This window comes from Panthera tigris, chromosome E2, assembly GCF_018350195.1.
Source record: "Panthera tigris isolate Pti1 chromosome E2, P.tigris_Pti1_mat1.1, whole genome shotgun sequence".
NCBI classification, from domain to species: Eukaryota; Metazoa; Chordata; class Mammalia; order Carnivora; family Felidae; genus Panthera; species Panthera tigris.
Window position 1 is genome coordinate 17738798 of NC_056674.1, and position 21215 is coordinate 17760012.

At 46.5% G+C, this 21215-nt stretch overlaps 1 long non-coding RNA gene across 1 annotated transcript; it reads right to left on the minus strand.

Annotated features, from left to right (window-relative positions):
- Nucleotides 1–465: 465 nt before the first annotated feature.
- Nucleotides 466–2392, minus strand: LOC102965465. The gene is made up of 2 exons (XR_446924.2): nt 2194–2392; nt 466–713 (listed from the first exon to the last, which is right to left on the minus strand). It is a non-coding gene; the product is annotated as an uncharacterized LOC102965465 (long non-coding RNA).
- Between the last annotated feature and the right edge of the window lie 18823 nt (nt 2393–21215).

Sequence of the window (21215 nt, forward strand, 5' to 3'; positions counted from 1 at the left end):
ATGCTTAACAGACGGAGCCACCCAGATGCCCCAGACTAGGAACTGGCTTTAAAGATTAGGTCGGAAGGTGCATTTCCATACGGATGGGTCAAAAGAGAGGGGCAAGAAGACGAGTGCATACTCCCCACCCTCCCAAACATATACACTAACCACCACCGTAAATCAGACTGATGGGTTCCAGGCAAGCACTGACTTCTACAGGGCAACCACAAGATCCTGTGTATGAGGTTCTGCTTAGCTATGGTGGAAGACCTAACGTGAGGCTCAGGGTCTGCTTTAATGACTTCCACCTGTCAACGTGGAAGAAGACTTCCATAAGAACATGGGGACAAGTTTATATTTGGGCAAAGAATGGAGTGGAATACACCGATGAGTTTTAAACATATAGCCAGTGGGCCACTGTATGAAAACGCTATGTGAAAGCCTGAACACCACAATTGGGGATTAGAGTTTCATTTCACAGAATGACAGGGGGTGCTCAAGGTTTATTGATATCAGGGGCCCAGAGAGGAAGGGTCGGAGTATCAGTAAGTGTAATGTCAGCTACTGTAACAAAGAACTTCCTTGATTTCAATGACTTCATACAATAGTTGATTTCTTGCCACAGGTGTCCTGCTTGGTTGGCATCTGTCCTCCATCTGGTGACTCACACAGCAGACTGGTTAATCTTGTGCCTCCATCATTTCCTGGGGCTCCAAATTATCTGCTTCCACCTGGCAAATGGGAGGAGAGAGGGTAAAGAAGTTTCACCAGCTTCTTAAAAAGCTTGGCCCAGAAGTGACCTTCTATAAACCTCCCTTCTGCCCGTATTTTATTGGAGAGAACTAATCACATAGCCACCCCAGATGCAAGGAGGGCTGAGAACAAATCCCCAGGCTGGGCAGCTTCCTGCCATCGTAGTTATGCAGAGTGTGTGGATGATAATGGACCCAACATCAACCACCACCAGATCCACAACCTCAGGGGGAAGCAGCAGGAAGAGGCTGTGGGATCTCCTATTCACTACACCGAATCCTGCTCCAGGGAGACGTCTCAGCCCCACGCTGACCACCCACCCACCTACCCTGGTCCCGGCCTTTGGGGTGGGTGATCACAAATTTGACTCCTTTGAGGGCAAAGTGAATCTGGCTTGATTTGATAAATCTCTAGGTCAGTGCCGAAAGATGATAGTGAGTATCCAACACTTTTTTCCCCCCAAGCATTTATTGAGCCCTCACTGTGCCAGGCCCAGTGCTGGGAACACACCTGTGAATCAGCACTGTGAACACACAGTCCAGGCTTTGGAATTTTGTCTCCTCATAAGGCAGAAAGAGAACAGGTAGTTTCTGGACCTGTGTTTGTCGCTGTGATATTCCATTATGAACAAGATTGGGGAGAGGGAAGGGACAAAGAAATCACCAGGTCTGCCTGCCTGTGTGTGATGGTGGGGTGGGGAGTGGAGGTTCAGTGAAGGGATGAGGGCAACATTTGAGGACGAAGTCACCTGGACCAGAACGGGGTACATAGGTTTGAACATAATCCCTGTATTATCTGTGTGATCTATCTATCTATTATCTGCAGATCTGTGTGCTAATCATTAACCTAATGATTCCAGCTCCTAACACAAACCACTGTTGATTCAAGTGCTAATCAGAAATCCGATGTCTGTGAACACAAACCTGTGCTGATTCATGTGCAAACTGTAAATCTATGTTGACTGTAAACTCTGTCCTGGAGCAGGGCTAAATCACAAACTTGGGCAGGAACACTAACCAACAATCACCAACTCAAAAAGATCCACATGCTAATAGCCATTTTGAGTTGATTCATGTGCTAATTAGTATCTTGGGATAATTTAACTGAATGATCAGAGGGTGTTGCAGTCTTGGGGAAGAGAAGTACTGACTCTGAAGCCTGACAGTCTAAGTTCAAATCCCAGGTCTGTTACAGACCAGTTGAATTGACTATGGGCAAATTATTCCCTTCTTTGGGCCTCAACTTCATTCTTCATTCATTCCTTCAAGAGGCGGGCTGGCTGATAGCACCTCATATGGCTGTTGGGAGGATTAAATAAGATAATTCATGTAAGAAGCTGGGAGCAGTGCCTGGCACAGATGTGTTTACTCTATAAGTACTAGCTGTAATAATGATAACGATAATATAGAGCCAACAGTTACTGTCCTGATTTCATTTAATCTTCATAGTGGCCCCTACCTCCAACTTCTTCACCACCACCACTCTTCCTTGGCCCATGTCTGGAAGCCTCACCATCTGGATGGGCTTCCCAGAGGTTCCCAGGGCAACCCAGAGTCCCCAAGTCCCGTCCCCGCTGCTGCTCCTCTCAGCACTATTCCCAGGTCGGGACACAACCCCTCAGTCGCCACTAGGGGGCAGCAACACACCGCTCAGCCGCTGCGCGCGCGGCGCATTGTGGGGCACGTAGTCTCGTGGGTGGTTTAAGCGGTGGTTCCAGCCAGGGAAGTAAACTGCATTTCCCAGAAGGCCACGCGACACCCTCTGCCTCACCTTGCTCAAATCTGGGGGCTGAGACCTCACCCCCACCGAGAGCGCGCCTCCGGAGCGGCGCGGGGAATTGTGGGGTGGCGGAACGGAGGCCCGCGCCCCGTGGAGGAAATGCTGCGCCGGCGCGGGCGGTTGGTCTAGCCAGATGGACCTTAGCGGGTGGGTAGGGGCAGCAGCTGTTCAGTCCCGGGAGTCGCCGCCGCTTTAAAGCAACGGCGTGGGGGCGTGGGGTGCTGCGCAATCCCCTACTCAGGGAACTGCGAGACCAGACCCCCGCCGCTGTGTATGCCCTGGAGCCAGCTCAGCCGCCTGCGGCTCTGCTGAATCTCCCCTAACCCTTGCCGGCTCTCGAGACTGTTCATGGCGCTTCAGTCTTAAAAGAAAACAATCCCTTCCCCTTCTTTTCTCTCTTTTCCTTCAGTTACCCCCTCTCCCTCCTTTAAAAAACAAACAAAATAAACAACACCCCCCCCCCCATTATGGTAATGTTCAACCGTGCACACGGGAAGAATGGGGTAATGACCCTCCAGGTACCCAGCACATTTCTTCAGCAATTATCAACGTATGGCCAATCCTGTTTTATTTTTTCTGCCTCTCTCCCTGCAGAATTAGTGTAAAGCAAATCCCAGACGGCATATTTCATCCACAAATACTTTTATATGTATCTCTAAAACACAAGGTTCTTTCAAAAAATAACACCTTTATCACACCTAAAAACAAATAATTTCTTAATTTTATTCAGTATCCAACCTGTCTCCAGATTTCCCTGATTGTCTTATAAATGTCTTAACTGTTGACTGGTTCAGATCAGAATCCAAACAGGATCTGTGCATTGCATTTTGTTGGTACCTCTCACAAAGGTACCTGTCTGATTTGGCTGGTTGCACTTGGTGTCCTTCGTTATGTTCTTCTGTCTCCTGTATGTCCTGCAAACAGATGTAGAGGCTGCGTCAGATTCAGGTGTTTTGTGTTTTGTTTTTTGATTTTTAAAAAATGTTTATTTGTTTTTAAGAGAGAGAGAGAGAGACAGAGCGTAATCAGGGGAGGGGGAGAGAGAGAGGGAGACACAGAATTCAAAGCAGACTCCAGGCTCTGAGCTGTAAGCACAGAGCCCGAAGCAGGGCTTGGACTCATGAACTGTGAGATCATGACCTGAGCCGAAGTTGGTTGCTAAATCGACTGAGTCACCCAGGCACCCCCAGATTCAGGTTTAATTTGGAGGTAAGTAGGCTTCATGGGTGATGTTGGGTTCTTCGCTCAGGAGGCACATGATAATGTCTTGATGTTTCTTTGCGTGTGATATTAATATCCAATGTTGGGTTTGAGAGTTGTCAGCCTGACCCATCCATTATAAAAACACAGCCAAACTTTAAGAGGGAAGTGTCTACATGCTCTCCCCTTCATCTCTTTCCCTCTGTTTCACACACACACAAACCCCCAATAGTTTTGTGTTGCTAAAGCTCTTCCCTATTGCCAAACTCAAGAGTCACTTCTCTATCTTTAACTCAATGATCCTGCCATGATGGGCCTATCCTGTCCTGGCCAGTATTAGTAGGCACTAGCCACATAGTGGGCTAGCTAGTCCTAATTGAGATGTGCTCTAAGTATAAAATACATACTGGGATTTCAAAGATTTACTACAAAAAAAAAAAAAGAAAAGAAAAGAAAAAAAAAACGAATGTAAAATGTCTTGAGAATTTTAAAGACATTGATAATGTATTGAAACTATAGTATTTGGGATATATTAATAATAAAATATATGATTGAAATATTTTATCAAAATACTTTCACTTTTCTTTTCTTTTGAAATGTGGCTACTAGAGTTTTTTAAATAACACATGTTATTATATATATTATATTTCTATTAGAAATATTTTTAGAAATAAATCTATTAGAAACATATTACATTATATTTCTATTAGCATTGTTTTCAACCTAGTGATTTTCAAAATGTGATCTTTGGGTCAGTAGCAGCAGCAACAGCACATGATAACTTGTCACAATTGCAAATTCTCTGCTGCCCAGACCCACTGAACTGGAATCCCTGGGGATATAGGACCCAGCTGTCTGCATTTTAACAAGTCCTTCAGACCAATCCCGTCTGAAAACTCCCCTTCTGCTTTCTGTGATGCAGTACTCTCCCAAACCCACCCACTTCTCACCCCTCCTCTGTTAACACCCTGGTCTGAGCCCCATTCGGCACCAAATGGACCACCACAATTGCTAACAAACCTGCCTCTAATCTTGTGTCCTACTTGTAGTAGTCCTCTCACCACGGCTTGAGGGGAGGGGCAAGGGGTGTCTTTCAAAACCATAAATCAGATCGTATTACTTCTCTGCGTAAAACCTTCCAATGGCTTCTCGTTGCACTTACTGTAAACTCCGAGCTCCTTCCTGTGGCTGCTGCAGCCCTCCGTCACGTGACCTCCGCAGCCTCCTCAACCTCACATTGTCCTCCAACTTCCCTTTCACTCTTTCGGCCCCAGCCATCTCTTCTCGCTGTTCTCACACACTCCCAGCTCTTTCCTGGCTCGGGGCCTTTGTGACGGCCATCCCCTCTTCTGGGAATAGAGTTCTCCCAGATCTTTGTAGTGTAGGTCTAGCTCTCTTGTCCTTCAGGTCTCTCAGTTCAGATGCCCCATCTCAATGCTGTCCTTGTGTCACTCCAACTGAAGCCTGACTCCCCGACGCCCACATTCACATATCACCCACCTCTCCTTCTGCGTGGCATGTTACACACATTGTTCTTCCTCTTCTTCATTTGTTTGTCTCCTCTACTAAATGTCGTAAGCATACAAGGGCAGGGATTCACCTCTCTTGCTTACCACTTTGTCCCCAGCTCCTACCTGCACATAGTAGGTGCTCAAGATAGGTCTGTTCACTGACCTAGGAAGTGCTCCTCCTCAGTCTCTCTTGTGGCTTCTACCTACTCTGAAGTCAGAGGACCACTGGCGTCCACAGTGTTTGAAAAATAGGAACACCCCGATGACCCTCCTGATTTCTGCCTTCTGCCGTGTTGGGATATCTGACAACTTGGAGCCCACTTTTATGTTTTTATGTTTATTTATATGTTTCATTTATTTATTTTGAGGGGGAGCAGAGGGAGAGGGAGAGAGAGAATCCCGAGTAGGCTCTGTGCTATCGGCACAGAGCCTGATGTGGGCCTCGATCTCATGAACTGTGAGATCATGACCTGAGCTGAGGCCAAGAGTTGGACACTTAACTGACTAAGCTACCTAGGCACCCCTGGAGGCCATTTTTCTCCTTGGGCACAGTAGGCTGGAGCTGCTAAACCTATGAAGGTTTAGCTGATGGAGATACAGATATTAGAAAAGAGAGACGTTAACACACGGAGGTGGTTATGCACCAGATGGAGGAGCTAAGGGGCCAAGTAGGAGCCAGTGAAGAATCAGAAATTAGCAGCAGTGGGAAGCCACTGTCACTCCAGGCTGGAGGAACAAAGGAAGGAGTTACCGTCATCAGACCCAGAGACAAAGTCACCTCATAGAAGCTGGAGACCCAGAAGGATTGTCTAGCCGGCTGGAGCTGTGGGGAGGCACAACCACAGGGAGAGGCAAGAATTGCCTTGGCCTGCTGCTCCCACTCGCTGGGCTCCTGCCACCGCTTCCTGTTGGCAGAACCCCAGGTAAATCCAGATAAAGGGAGAGGCTGGAAACTGTGGCCTGGGATGCAGGCAGAAAGAGGAGGATGAGGAACAGGTCTGGGGGCAAATACAGCCTAGAGCAGTACAGCACGGGGTCCCGGACAAACCAGGGTCCCCACCGTGCCGTGGTGTCCCCACCTCACTGAGTCACATTATAGGTCTTGCTGCTGTAGGACTAGGGTTAGGGTAGAATTAGCGACCCCAGTGTTTCAGTTATCTTTTGCTGCACAACACGTCATCCAAAAACTAAGCAGCTTAAGTCAACCATTTTCTTTCTCCTCTGACTTTATGGATCAGTCAAGAAGGGCTCAGTGGGGCTGTTCTTACTTGGTGTCCATCGTATGGTTGAACTCAGATGTTGAGTGGGCTGGAGTCATTTGAAAACGCGACGGGCCTGGTGTCCCAGGTGGCTCACTCACATAGCTGGCAATGTTGCTGACCGTCAGATGAGAGGTCAGTGGGCTGCTGACCAGAGCAAATACACATGGCCACTCCAGCGTGGCAATCTTACATGGTGGCTGGCTTCTCCCAGAGCATGTGTCGCAAAAGATCCAGAAAGAAACTGCTTAGCCTTTTCTGACTCAGCTTCTGAAGTCACACAGCATCACTTCTCCTGCCGTCTATTGGTTGAAGTAGTCACCAAGTAGTTTTTTTTTTTAACTTGTTTTATTTTTTATTTTTTAAAATTGACATCCAAATTAGTTAGCATATAGTGCAACAATGATTTCAGGAGTAGATTCCTTAGTGCCCCTTCCCCATTTAGCCCATCTCCCCTCCCCCAACCCCTCCAGCAACCCTCAGTTTGTTCTCCATATTTACGAGTCTCTTCTGTTTTGTCCCCCTCCCTGTTTTTATATTATTTTTGTTTCCCTTCCCTTATGTTCATCTGTTTTGTCTCTTAAAGTCCTCATAGGAGTGAAGTCGTATGATTTTTGTCTTTCTCTGACTAATTTTGCTTAGCACAATACCCTCCAGTTCCATCCACGTAGTTGCAAATGGCAAGATTTCCTTCTTTTTGATTGCCGAATAATACTCCATCGTATATATATATACCACACCTTCTTTATCCATTCATCCATCGATGGACATTTGGGCTCTTTCCATACTTTGGCTATTGTCGACAGTGCTGCCATAAACATGGGGGTGCACGTGTCCCTTCGAAACAGCACACCTGTATCCCTGGATAAATACCTAGTAGTGCAATTGCTGGGCCGTAGGGTAGTCCTAGTTTTAGTTTTTTGAGGAACCTCCATACTGTTTTCCAGAGTGGCTGCACCAGCTTGCATTCCCACAAGTGGTTTCTTACCTTTGTGCCTTTGTACATGCTCTTCCACTGACTGTGTTCTACTCACTCTTAAGACACAGGTCTGTAGTTACCTTTATTGGAAGCCTTCCCTGGAAGCCTTCCTGAGCATGTACTGTCTCAGGTTGGGAGAGGCACCTGCCTCAGGGCCCAGTAACGGCCTGGGCCCATACATTCACTGCATTTTAGGAGAGTGCGTCTGTGGGGCCCACCATTGCATCTGTTTCTTGCCTGACCCTTGCGAAAGGTCAGTAAGGAGCCATTTACTGGATTGTGGAAGTCAGTTATACTGAGATTCCCAAAGAACTATACCTCACTGCTCACGCTCTCCCGCAGTCCTCTCCCTTGTCTCTGCCTTGGGCACGTGACTTGTTTTAACCAACAGAATGTAACAGAAGTCACCCTCTGCCAGTTCTGGCCTCAGTCTTAAGCTTGGCAGCTTTTGCTTTCGTGTACTCAGGAACGCTGAGCTCCCTGTCGGGGAGACCGCATGGCAAGGCCACACAGAGTGATTACGTGGAAAAGCCACATGGAGAACTGAGGAAGCCAGATAGCGAGAATTGATAGCCCCGAATCTGTGACCTCTGTTCTAGCTGTCCCTCGGCCGTTTGAGCTTTTCTTGGAACACCAGAAACATGAATAAAGAAGCCTTCTTGGATGCTGTAGCCTCAGCTGACATCATGTGGAGCAGAGACAAACCATCTCTGTTGGGTCCAATTCAAATTCTTAAAACACAGGGCAGTGAGCAAATAATAACATAGTTGCTGTTTAAGCCGCTAGTTTTGGGAATTTGTTATGCAGCAAGAGCTACCTGATATAGGCTGAGCAAACTATTTCCTATTTTCTGTGGGCCTTATGGAGTAAAGGGGCAGGATGTTATTCCCAACATAAATAAACTCACTGCCCAGATTAAGGCTGGCATATTGTATGCATTCATTCATTCCCTCATTCTTTCATTCATTCATTCCCTCATTTATTCTTTCACCAGACATTCACTGAGATACTCAACTGCTGTGCACCAGGTTCTGTTCTAGGTCCTGTAGATACATGAGAGATAAAGCAGACAAAATCACGGACTTCACCTAATTTAAAATGTGATTTCCATGAACTAGCAGTCATGCTGGGTATCTTACCGGAATGGCTGGCCAAAGACAGAATAAAGAAAGCAAGAATGTATTGTAGAACAGAACTATAATGTCATACCAATTGGATTTATATTCCAGCCATTTGGGGGAAGATATCAATTTGGAGCCTCATCTTACATGACAAATAAAAATAAATTCCAGATGGACTAGAGTAAAATATGGGAAGAAAATTACACAATAAAAGTCTTGAAGATGAAATAAATATTTAATACTCTGGGTTGGAAAAGACTACCTGAACTTCAAAATGGGAGAACAAATCACCAAGGAAAAGACTGATGGATTTGACTGTTTAAAGAATTGAATATTGCATGTGTCCAAAAAGGGCATGACTAAAATTGAGGTTATGCAAATACCGGAGAAAAATACTCGCGACAGGCAAAACTGACAAATGGTTAGCATCTTGTAACGAAGATATTAATATATCAATGTGGAATTAACATGAAAACCCAATACCCAAAAGATGGGCAAATAAGAGGAAAAGACAATTCACAGAAGAAATACAAATAGAAAAAAAGTAATGTTCAAATAATTGCCACTTGAAATACTGAAACACATCCCTTTGCCTGTCAAATCGGCAAAGATGTTTGAAATGTGGTTCCCTATAGCTGAGGAGAGTTCAGGTAAATGTGAGATTTCATTCACCATGGTTGGGATGGGAATGGGAATGACCCTTCTGGAGAAGGATTGGACAGCCTGAGTTCAAAGCCTAAAAATGTGTGTATCTGTTAATTCACCATTTATACGTCTAGGAATTTAGCCTCTGAAAGAATCCAGCAAGTGGGAAAAGATTTCACTAAAGAGATTTTCATGGCACCATTTTCTAATAATAACAGAAAAAACAGACCAAAACCAAAAACAAATTGGAAATAATCCCGTGTCCCACTAACATTTGACAAAGACCCATGGGATGTCATTTGAAGGTAAAGGGATTCCTTGCGAAAAGAAACGTGGGAAACGCTGGCTTGAATAAAGTTAGACGAGCTGCTTTGTTGGAATTTTTATCAGCATGCTGAAGTCCATGATAACTGTATGGGGAAGGGGTGGGGGGACCTCCTAGGCATTTCCACCCCCCCCCCCCCCCGCCGGATTTATTTGGTCAGGCAGCCTGAATCAGTTGGCTATCGCTGGCAACTGTTCTGCTATTCCTTGCTCCTCATTCTGTTGACCATATCAGTTCCCAACACCTACTCAGATTCAAGGGCAGGGAAATAGACTCCACCCTTTGATGGGAGTTGCCTTGAAGTCAGATGGTGAAAGGCAGGGAGACAGAGAGGGTTGAAAAATTGGAGCCATTTTTTGCAGTCTTCCAGAATCTTTGCTTCATGGAACATATTAGGTAAGGCAAATTACTAGCTTTTTAAAAAATGTTTTTAAAGTTTATTTAAAAGAAGACTTTTTTAAGGTTTATTCATTTTTCAGAGACAGAGAGACAGAATGTGAGTGGGGGAGGGGCAGAGAGAGAGGGAGTCACAGAATCGGAAACAGGCTCCAGGCTCTGAGCTGTCAGCACAGAGCCCGACGAGGGGCCTGAACTCAGGTTGGACAGGGAGATCATGACCTGAGCTGAAGTCAGACACTTAACTGACTGAGCCACCCAGGCACCCCACAAGCTCTTGTTAACCAAAGAAGCCCAAATTTCAGTGGCTTGATACAATCTATCTTTCCTTCACACCATAGTGTAAATGCAATCAGTAGGGGGTCTCTGCCCCTGAGTCACCCTGGGACTGAAGCTCCTCCCATCTGGCAGCTCTGGGCTCCTTTAGTCGGCCTGCCCCTGCCCCCAGTCCTCTCTACCGGTGGGTGTTGAAAGAGGTGAGGGCCACAAGTGGGAGGTTTTCAGGGTCACACCTGGAGATCCATCACAACACATTTGCTGGTGTTATTGCCTCACATACCTGATTACAAGGGACGATGGGAAATGTGGTCCAGCTGTATGCAAAGAAGCAGAGGGAAGCAGTTTTAGTGACAAATTAGCCAGTCTCTGCCACAGATTTTGGAACATGCTAGCTATCTCTGAAAATAGAAACGTCACATTTATTAGTTTTCTTATTTATTGCCTTTCTCCCTCCACTAGGAGCCAAGCTCTAGGAGGGCAGTTTTGTTCACTATTACATACCTATCACCCATCCAGGGGCCTGGGCAAATAGGTGTTAAATAAATGAATACATGCACGAGTTAATAAAAATTCAATAACTTCAGAAGATATAATATTACAAACCCATTAAGACTTATATTTCTTTTTTTTTTTTAATGTTTATTTATTTTGAGGTGGGGCGAGGGGCAGAGAGAAGAGAGAAAGAATTCCAATCAGGCTCTTCGAGATCATGACCTGAGCCAAAATCAAGAGTCAGGGGCTTAACTGACTGAGCCACCCAGGCACCCATAGACTGATATTTCTAAGGGGATTTTAGGAACATGAGAAATCGCTCATGTGTAATGAACACTTAGATAGGATATAGGTTAGGTAGGATATGAACCCTGTAATAGAATTCAATATAACAGTGGCTTAAACAAAGTAGAACTTTATTTCTCTTTCACCAATAGATGAAGTATAAATAGTCCAGGGTTTCATTGTGATGGTATTGAGGTTTCATGGCATCAGAGATCTAGGCTGTCTAACCGATGGTCCTGCCATCCCTAGGGGAGTGCCCTGGCCTGCGTGGTCCAAGATGGCTCCCACCACATTCACATTCCAGGCAGTGAGAAGGAGAAAAGGGAAATGGAGACTCACCTCCCAGCTCTTTCCTAGCGTAGGAGAACCGAGAAATGAAATATATTTACATTTTTTTTAACTTTTATTTATTTTTGAGAGACAGAGAGAACCAGGCCATGAATGTGGGAGGAGCAGAGAGAGAGGGAGATACAGAATCTGAAGCAGGCTCCAGGCTCCTAGCTGTCGGCACAGAGCCCGACGTGGGGCTCAGACCCATGAACTGTGAGATCATGACCTGAGCTAAAGTTGGACGCTCAACTGACTGAGCCACCCAGGCGCCCCAAGAAATGAAATATATTTTTTAAATTTATTTTTATTTTGAGGAGTGCCTGGGCGGCTCAGTCAGTTGAGCGTCCAACTTCGGCTCAGGTCTCCGATTTAGTGAGTTCGAGCCCCACATCGGGTTCGTTGCTGTCAGCGCTGAAGCCATCCATGCAGGGCCCACTTCCACTTCCAATCCCCTGTCCCCCTCTCTCTCTGCCCCTCCCCCGCTCTCTCTCTCTCTGTCTCAAAAATAAATAAACATTTAAACATTTTTATTTTTATTTGTTGAAGAAACCAAGAGTCAGACACTTAACCAACTGAGCCATCCAGGCACCTTGAAATCTTAAAAAAAAAAAAGTTTATTTATTTATTTTGAGCAAGAGAAAGTGCGAACAGGGGAGGGACAGAGAAGGAAGGAGAGAAAGAATCCCAAGCAGGTTCCATGCTGTAAGCAAAGAGCCTGATGTGGGGCTCAATCTCACAAACCATGAGATCATGACCTGAGCTGAAATCAAGAGTCAGACACTTAACTGACTGAGCCACCCAGGCAGCCCCGAGAAATGAAATCTTAGCTTTGGTGTCTAATTTATTTTGCCCTCTGCACTGTGAGGGTCATCTTCTGGGTTACTTTCCAGAGCAAAGAGCAGATGTATAACAGTAAGGTCAGGTCACAGATGAGCAGTCGAAGGGAATATAGCTGCTTATTTCCAGGTAATACAAATTCTTTGCAAAAATTGGCAGGATGATAAGTCAGACATCTGAAGTGTTTGCATGTATGTTGTCATTTTTGTTGATCCTGCCTATTCTTGTTCATGATATCTTAGATTTGTAGGAAGAAGGACATTAAAAAAATTTTTTAATGTTTTTATTTATTTTTGAGGGAGACACAGAGAGACAGAGCACGAGTGGGGGAGGGGCTGAGAGAGAGGGAGACACAGAATCCAAGCAGGCTCCAGGCTCTAAGCTGTCAGCACAGAGCCCAACTTGGGGCTCGAACTCATGAACTATGAGATCATGACCTAAACCAAATTTGGATGCTTAACCGACTGAGCCACCCAGGCACCCCCAACCCCCAAAAATTTTTTTAAAAAAGATTTGTAGGAAGAATCTGAAGACCTAATATGGCTGTATGTTACTCCAGAGGGGACATTCATCCAGGACAAGACCCAGGTTTACCCGACTTAGGGGCTACAAGGATAAGCTGTTAGTTCACATGAAGGCTAGGTGATTTCTGGCTCACTCTTACCTTGAGTGTGACAAGCCTTCAGATCCCAGTTGAAAATGAAGAGTGATGTTCACACTCTCCAGTCTGGGTGGACCCGGGCCTCTACATTTTGCCTCTCTAGTCCCTAACTGTCTTCTGGATTGGACCATGTCTTCAGAACATAGTGAAGACATTTGTTCTGAAGACATTTGAGTTCTGGGCTCCCTTTTTGTTTCATTTTGGATATTGGATGCTATTTCCTTACCCTCTTACCAGTGCTTTGCTGCTTTTAGTAACTTTTCCTATATATTTCAAACTGCATTTTTAGTTTTGAGAAAGAGAGGGAGAGAGAGAGAGAGAGAGAGAGAGAGGGAACGAGTTGGGGAGGGGCAGAGAGAGAGGACAGAGAATCCGAAGCAGGCTCCATGCCATCAGCGCAGAGCCCGATGCAGGGCTCAAACTCACGAACTGTGAGATCATGACCTGAGCCAAAATCAAGAGCCAGATACTCAACCAACCGAGCCACCCAGGCACCCCTCAACCTGTATTTTTCTTTAATGTTTATTTATTTTTGACACAGAGAGAGAGAGAGACAGAGCATGAGGAGGGGAGGGGCAGAGAGAGAGGGAGACACAAAATCTAAAGCAGGCTCCAGGCTCTCAGCTGTCAGCACAGAGCCCGACGCGGGGCTCGAACTCACAGACCGCGAGATCAGGACCCCAGCCGGAGTCAGACACTCAAACGACTGAGCCACCCAGGCGCCTCCCTCAACCTATATTTTTATTTGTTCTTCAGGGGAGGGTGCTTTCTGATTTCTTAGAACACCAATATTGACAGCAGAAGTCCTGTATTTTTTTTTTCCTCCAAAAAATTGCCTTTATTTGTTGCGTTTTCTGAAATTAAAATATTTTTATTTATTTATGATTATATAAGTTAAAAATACTCTCTGTAAAAAAACAAATGTAAAGGGTGCCTTAAATTTTTTTTTAATTTTTTTACCGTTTATTTATTTTTGAGACAGAGAGAGACAGAGCATGAACAGGGGAGGGGCAGAGAGAGAGGGAGACACAGAATCTGAAACAGGCTCCAGGCTCTGAGCTGTCAGCACAGAGCCTGACGCGGGGTTCGAACTCACGGACTGTGAGATCATGACCTGAGCCGAAGTTGGACGCTTAACCGACCAAGCCACCCAGGCGCCCCAAGGGTGCCTTAAATTTTAAGCCCTGCATGGGGCTTAAAATTGTAGATTTCTAATTCATTTCTAATGACTGCATTTATGATATGGATGAACCACAACTGATAAATCTATGGAGCATTGCTTTAATTATATTTTAAAGGCCTTCCTTTCACAAACATATAAAGCCAGCTGTTGTGGCCTAGGATGTCTGTTCACTGACAATGTCGGGGCCACATTCCTGCGAAGAGGGAGAATAGAGAAAGGGAGGACACACTTTTGCCTTTAGGGACACAACCTGGAAGTTGTTTCTTCCCGCATTCCATTGACCAGAAGACAGTTCCAGGGCCTCATCTGGCTCCAAAGAGGCTGAGAAACACAGTCTTGGCTAGGGGACCAGATGTCCAATTACCAATTACATTTTAATAGAAGAAGGGAAGAAAACAATATTTGCTGATTGCTGGCATGGTGCTTCACTCGCCTTGCAAGTCAGTCCTTGCTAGCACTTTCCCACAAGCCAAAGCGGGAAACATCTGTTTAGTTGTCAACGCTGAAACTGGTAGGAAATAAAGACATCATGAAATCGCTTTACCAGTTTCTTTGGTGCTTCCAATTTTCATCTTTTTAAAACAATTTTTTATTCAGGTAGAATTTACGTAGAGTAAAATACATCCTTTTTAGTGTATTGTTCTATGAACTTCGACGAACGCATGCAACCATGAAATCATCACAAGAAAAATAGAGAATTCTATTGTCCTCCCCTCCCCAATTTCCCTCACTCCCCTTTGTGGTCAACCACTGCCTCCACTTCCAGCCCCTGGCAGGCACCGATCCGATTTCTGTCCCTCCAGGCTGCCTTTTCCAGAGTGTTCTATGGCTAGAATTGTGTATGGAGACTTTTGAGTCCGGCATCTTTCCCATAGCATGATGTACTTCAGATTTGTTTGTGCTCTTGTGGGTTTATCGGTAGTTCATTCCTTTTTCTTGCCGAGTAGTATTCCATTGTGTGGATGTACCATGATTCATTCATCCGCTGAAGAAAACATGGCTTGTTTTTAGTTTGGGGCAATTATAAATAAAGCCACTGTTTATATGGCATACTGGTGTTTGTGTGAACTTAAGTTTTGACTTCTCTTGAGTAAATATCTAGGAATAGGATTGTTGGGTCATATGATAAGCGTGTGTTTAACTTTATAAGAAACTGCCACTTTTCCTAAGTGGCTGAACCATTTTGCATTCCCACCAGCAATGTGTAGGAGGGTTCCCGTTGTTAGGCATCTTCGGCGGCTCTAGGAATTGTCAGAAGTGCTGCTGTTTGCCATTCTTTTTTTTTTAATTTATTTTATTTATTTTTTTAACGTTTATTTATTTTTGAGACAGAGACAGAGCATGAACGGGGGAGGGTCAGAGCGAGAGGGAGACACAGAATCTGAAACAGGCTCCAGGCTCTGAGCGGTCAGCACAGAGCCCGACGCGGGGCTCGAACTCACGGACCGCGAGATCGTGACCTGAGCCGAAGTCGGACGCTTAACCGACTGAGCCACCCAGGCGCCCCTGCTGTTTGCCATCCTAATAGATGTGCAGTGGTATATCATTGTGATTTTCCATTTTATTTTGACTAAAGAATCAAACTCTCATCTTGCCGGGGAAGGGGAAGGCAGGCGCTACGGATTGGTGCCTTTGGTGTTGTGGACATCTCTCATGCTTTCTATTCAGATGTCTGGAGTCTTTTGAACATGTTCTCTACATTTTGGGAATGTCCTACCCTATGAATTCAGCTTCCCCAGTCCAGAAGTCAGAAATTCCCAGCCTTCCTTGCAGCTGTGTGCAGGCATGTGTCCTGCACTTTGCCAATCGAACGCACCCACGTTTTCAAGAAATTTTTAATTTGGAGAATTTTGAAATGAAGGAAGACAAAAGAGTGTGAGGAATCCTGAACCATCTCTCTAACCCCGACGACCGTTCACATAGGGCCGATCCTTTCCCCCTCATTCTCCTCCTCTGTGTGGTCATGCAGCATATTTTGTCGGTAAATGTTTTGGTATTTGCATCAGGATTTTATCTGAAAGAGTGAAGAGAAAAAGGAAGCAACCTGTAAAATCGATTCCGATGTGAATAGCGGCGGAAGTCTTAGCAGAAACTCCTGGGTGGCATTAGGATTTGTGTAGCCCAGGGACAGATCTGTGGCACTCCCAGAGATTCAGTGGTCTCCCTAACATCCTTGAACACACCCACTTTGCTGTTTAAACGAGTTAGTGGCATCTACCGTATGCAATGAAGAATTGTGACTGCTATATCTGGGTCAGGTGTCACCCTGGTTTAATGGCCAGAGCCAGGACCTGAGCATAGGTAGCTCCAACTTGCAGAAAGGGGCCTTGAGAAGACAGTCGCAGTGCAGGAAGTTGTAAGCCAGGTAGTGTGCCTGGAAGTGGCGAATACTGAGGGAGTATGGGGGGGGAGCCAAGGGCATTCCCCACATGCTGCTTAAGGACCAGTCCTCCTTCATCTCCAACGCAGTGTTCTCAAGCACCCTGCCACTTTCTTACAGACTTTGCCCCCCACACCAGCCACAGGTGATTGGTTTGGGAAATGCAGGGAATACATGCTGAGCCAAGCTGAGTCCTCTCCCAGGATTCTTTTATTTTCTTTTAATTTTTTAAGTGTTTATTTATCTTTGAAAGAGAGAGACCGAGCGCGAGTGGGGGAGGGACAGAGAGAGAAGGAGACACAGAATCCAAAGCAGGCCTCAGGCTCCAAGCTGTCGGCACAGAGCCTGACGCAGGACTTGAACCCATGAACTGCCAGATCGTGATCTGAGCTGAAGTCAGAAGCTTAACTGACTGAGCCGCCCAGGCGCCTCCCCCAGGATTTCCTTTCCTTTCCTTTCCTTTCCTTTCCTTTCCTTTCCTTTCCTTTCCTCTCCTTTCCTCTCCTCTCCTCTCCTCTCCTCTCCTCTCCTCTCCTCTCCTCTCCTCTCCCCTCCTTTCCTCTCCTTTTTTAAATCATGGGCTCAGCAAGAGTGAGCTATTGATGACAGAGACTGTGCAGTTCCATAAGAAACAGAGAGGGCTGAACAAAGCTGGCCCAGAGAGAAGCGGAAGCAAGCTATGGAGAATCTTGGAGTCAGTCTGGATCTGTCCAGCGTTCCATCATCCCTTCTCCTCTGATGTTTAGGTTGCTTAGTTTTCCCCTTAGAGCACTTGTGTATTAACCTCCACATCTTCACAATCTTCACCCTCCAGCCTCAACTAGTTCAAGTTGGGCTTTTGAAACTGTATTCGGTGGAGTATAGATTTGGTTGTAGTGATAAAGTCCCCAAAATAACAGTGCTGTTTCCGTTGTCTATTGTTTTCTAACAGACCATCTAAAAACATAGGGATTTAAAACAACAATAATTTATTATTTCTCATGATTCTTTCAGCTGACTGAGTGGCTCTTCTGCTCCACATGGTGTTGCCTGGGGTCACTCAGGTGGCTGCATTTGGCTAGTGACTGGCATGGCAAGAAAGATCCAGATTACTTCTTTCACCTTCCTGGGGCCTTGGCACTTGCTGTTGACTGGGGTGCCTTGATTCTTCTCCTAGTGGCCTTTCTTTCCACACATGGTGTCTCACCTCCAAGGCCTCTTTGTGTGTCCTCACTCTCTGGGAAGGGAGCTTGGACTTCCTTACAGCATGGCAGCTGGATTCCAAGAAAGCAAAACCAGAAGCTATAAGGATTCTTAAGGTCTACCTTCAGAACTGACACAGCATCCCTTCCACCACGTTCTTTGTCAATGCAAGTTGCAAGGTCAGCTCAGATTCAAGGGCAGGGAAAATGGGACTCTACCTTTTGGTATGGGGGATGGCGTGTGCATATTGGGAGGAAGAAATTCTTGGTGACCATCTTTGGAGACTACCTACCACAAGTGTCTTGAACAAGGTAGAAATTTCTCCCTTACGTAAGAGTCCGGGGTTGGCGTGGCTCTTCCAAGGTGATGAGCACTGAGGATTCTTCTGTCTTCTTACTCTTTCACTTTTGTCATGTTGTCCTCATCCACTTGTTCCAAGTTTCCCACATTCCAATTCCAGCAAATGAGAAAGTCAAGGAGAAGCGTAGAGTGCATTCCTCCACAAAGGCTCTGCCTTTTAAATCGCCACTTTACTTCCCATGCTACCCGTTGGCCAGAATAAAGTTATATGGCCACTCTAAATGCGAAGGAGGCCAGGAAATACAGTTTTTAGTTGAGTGGGCAGATGCCTTGCTAAAAATTTTGTGGAAGAAGGAGCAGGAGGATATCGGGGGAACCCTAGCATTCTTATCTGCCAAGTGATTAATTCAAGGAGAAACAGGGGGCATGTCTGGGATACCATTAGAGCGTGATGCAGACATGAGGAGCCACGTTTAATCCAACCTGTTCCTGGTGGCCATTTAGTCCAATATTGAAAGAATATTTTCTGGGGAGCCTGGGTGGCTTAGTCGGTTAAGCATCCGACTCTTGATTTCAGCTCAGGTCATGATCTCACAGGTTTGCGAGATCAAGCTCTGCATAAATAAATAAACTTTATTTATTTAAATAAATGAAATAAACTTTTAAAAAAATTCCTGGGCATCTACTTTATGTGCTGAGAATACAACGGTGAGCACGGCAGAAAGGTTCCTGTTCTCATGGAATTTCTATTCTAGAGGAAGTGGCAGACAGTAAAATGGGAACACGTAAATCAGAGAATTTCAGGTATGATAAATACAGGAAGAAAATGAAATTGATGGTGGTGGGTGACTTGAGCGGGAGAGGTCTCTGGGAGGGTGTAACATTTGAGCTGAGAGCTGAAAGACCAGTAGTGGCCAGTTCTACATGGACTTTGGGAAAACCATCATAGGCAGAGGGAACAGCAGGTACAAAGGCCCTGAGGTGAGAGTGCACTTGACTTATACAAGAAACAAGAAGGCCAGGGTAGCTGGAGTCGCGGAAGGGAGGAAAAGAGGGGGAGAAAGGGAGGACAGAAAGATAGGCAGGTCTCGATGTAAATATATGCTTTTATTTCTCCTGGGTAAACGCCTGCTTCTGTGGAATTGCTAGATCTCCGCGTAGGTGAATATTTACCTTTATAAGGTTTCTATTTTTTCATTTCCACCAGCAGTGTGAGATTTCCAGTTGCTCCACGTCTCTGCTGACACTTGAGAGGGTCAGTCTTTTTATTTTGTTTATTTTTTAATTAAAAAAAATTTTTTTTACATTTTATTTATTTTTGATAGAGAGAGACAGAGCACAAGTGGGGGAGGGGCAGAGAGAGACGGAGACACAGAATCTGAAGCAGGCTCCAGGTTCCAAGCTGTCAGCACAGAGCCTGACGTGGGGCTCGAACTCACAGACCGCAAGATCATGACCTGAGCCGAAGTTGGACGCTTAACCGACTGAGCCACCCAGGCGCCCCAAGGGTCAGTCTTTTTAATTTTAGTCATTTCAGCGGATGTGTAGTGGTATTTCATTGTGGTTTTAATTCGTGTTTCCCTAATGACTAATGATGTTGGACGCTTTTTCACAGGCTTATGGGCCATTCACATCCCTTCTTCTGTGACATTATCTGTTCTAATATTTTGGCCATTTACAAAACTGGTTCTCTGCCTTTTCAAAAAAGCTTCCTCCGGGGCGCCTGAGTGGCTCAGTCGGTTGGGTGTCTGACTTGGGCTCAGGTCATGATCTCACGGTTCGTGAGTTTGAGCCCCGTGTCCAGCTCTGGGCTGACAGCTCAGAGCCCGGAGCTTGCTTCGGATTCTGTGTCTCCCTCTGTCTGCCCCTCCGCTGCTTGCACTCTGTCTCTTGCATTGCCTCAAAAATAAATAAACATTAAAAAAAAATTTTTTTTACAAGTTTCCTCTGGTTGTTATGGGGAGGATGGGCTGTAGGGGGCAAAAGTGGAAGCAAGGAGAGCGAGGAGGGGTTGTATCTTCCACAGAGGCAAGCTTGTTACAGGCTAGACACATTGCCTGCTTTCTGGCAAAGTCTGTCTGGGCCTTGCCCAACTCTTGGGCTTCTGCCAGGAGACATTGAGACATTTTACAGATCTCAAGGGAGGGCGAAACAGCCCCACTTCCTGGAGTCTGGCACCCTGTGAGGGTGGCTCGCAGTCAGCTGGGTGCCCCCCATCACAGCCTTCTTTCACTCAATGGTTCGCCCACCCATGAGAGCCCAGCCCGACCAGCCCCGGCCAGCATTCTGCGGTCCGTACCGGTGCGATCATACGAGATGCCAAAATATTGAAATACTTCACTTCTGGTTGGTAAAGAGCCTCTACCCCACCTCCCACAAATATCTGCCACTAACTCAGTCAGTTCCCTTGGGAGAGCTCCGACTTCCCCACATCTCAGCAGTGGAAAGGGGAGGCTCTGGGACTCGGACCCAGCACCAGCCCAAGGGCCGCAGCTGCTTGATTGGATGGTGCGTGAGCGCGCTGTTCAGACTGGATTCCGGGGCCGGCTCAGGCCTGGCTGGAGCCGGGAGGACCGGATTGCGGGGCCGAGTTTGAGGGGTTGAGGGAGGACTTTCAGCAAGAGGAGCCCAGAACTGGAGACTTGAAGTACTGATAAGGATAACTGTAATGATGAGGATAGTGATGAATATTCACTGAGCACATACAGGGTGCCACGCGGGCATTTTTCCGGGAGACGTCACAAAATCCTCTCAATATTGTGGACTGTAGCAGCAGCCTGGCCCCTGCTTTGGTCCCTGCCCCCTGCAGTGTGCTCCCCCTGCCCAGCCAGAGGGAGCCCACAAACGCCTGATTCAAGACCCTCCAGGCTGAGAGCTTCCTGTGGTCGCTGACTGAGACCACGGCTCGCTCAGCTTCAGCCACCTTGAGGCCTAGGGTGCTGCTGCAAGGGCCTCCACAGCTCGCCTCTTCTCTCCGTGCTCACTCCAGACCTGGCGGTGGTAGGGGTGGGGGTGTTGGAGACTTGGCCAGGCCTGGGCGACGGAGGCTGTTAGCAGCCAGTGCTCCCTCGGACTGGGCCCTGACCCTCCTCTGGCTTCCAAATCCCCCCACCACAAAGGGCCACTCGGAGCCTGTCCCATGACCAGCATCCAGGTTCCCCTTTTCTCTCCTAAGCCCAGGCCCAGGGAGCTGCGGGGTGTGACGCCTGGATGGGGGAGGGGGGCTTCCTGCCGCTGGCCCATCCCCCAGTGCCTTAACCTCAGGTTCCTCCTAGCCAGTCCCAGCTCAGGCTCCTGTAGGGGCCTAGAAGTCCCTGTCTCCCCCTGGGTGCCTCC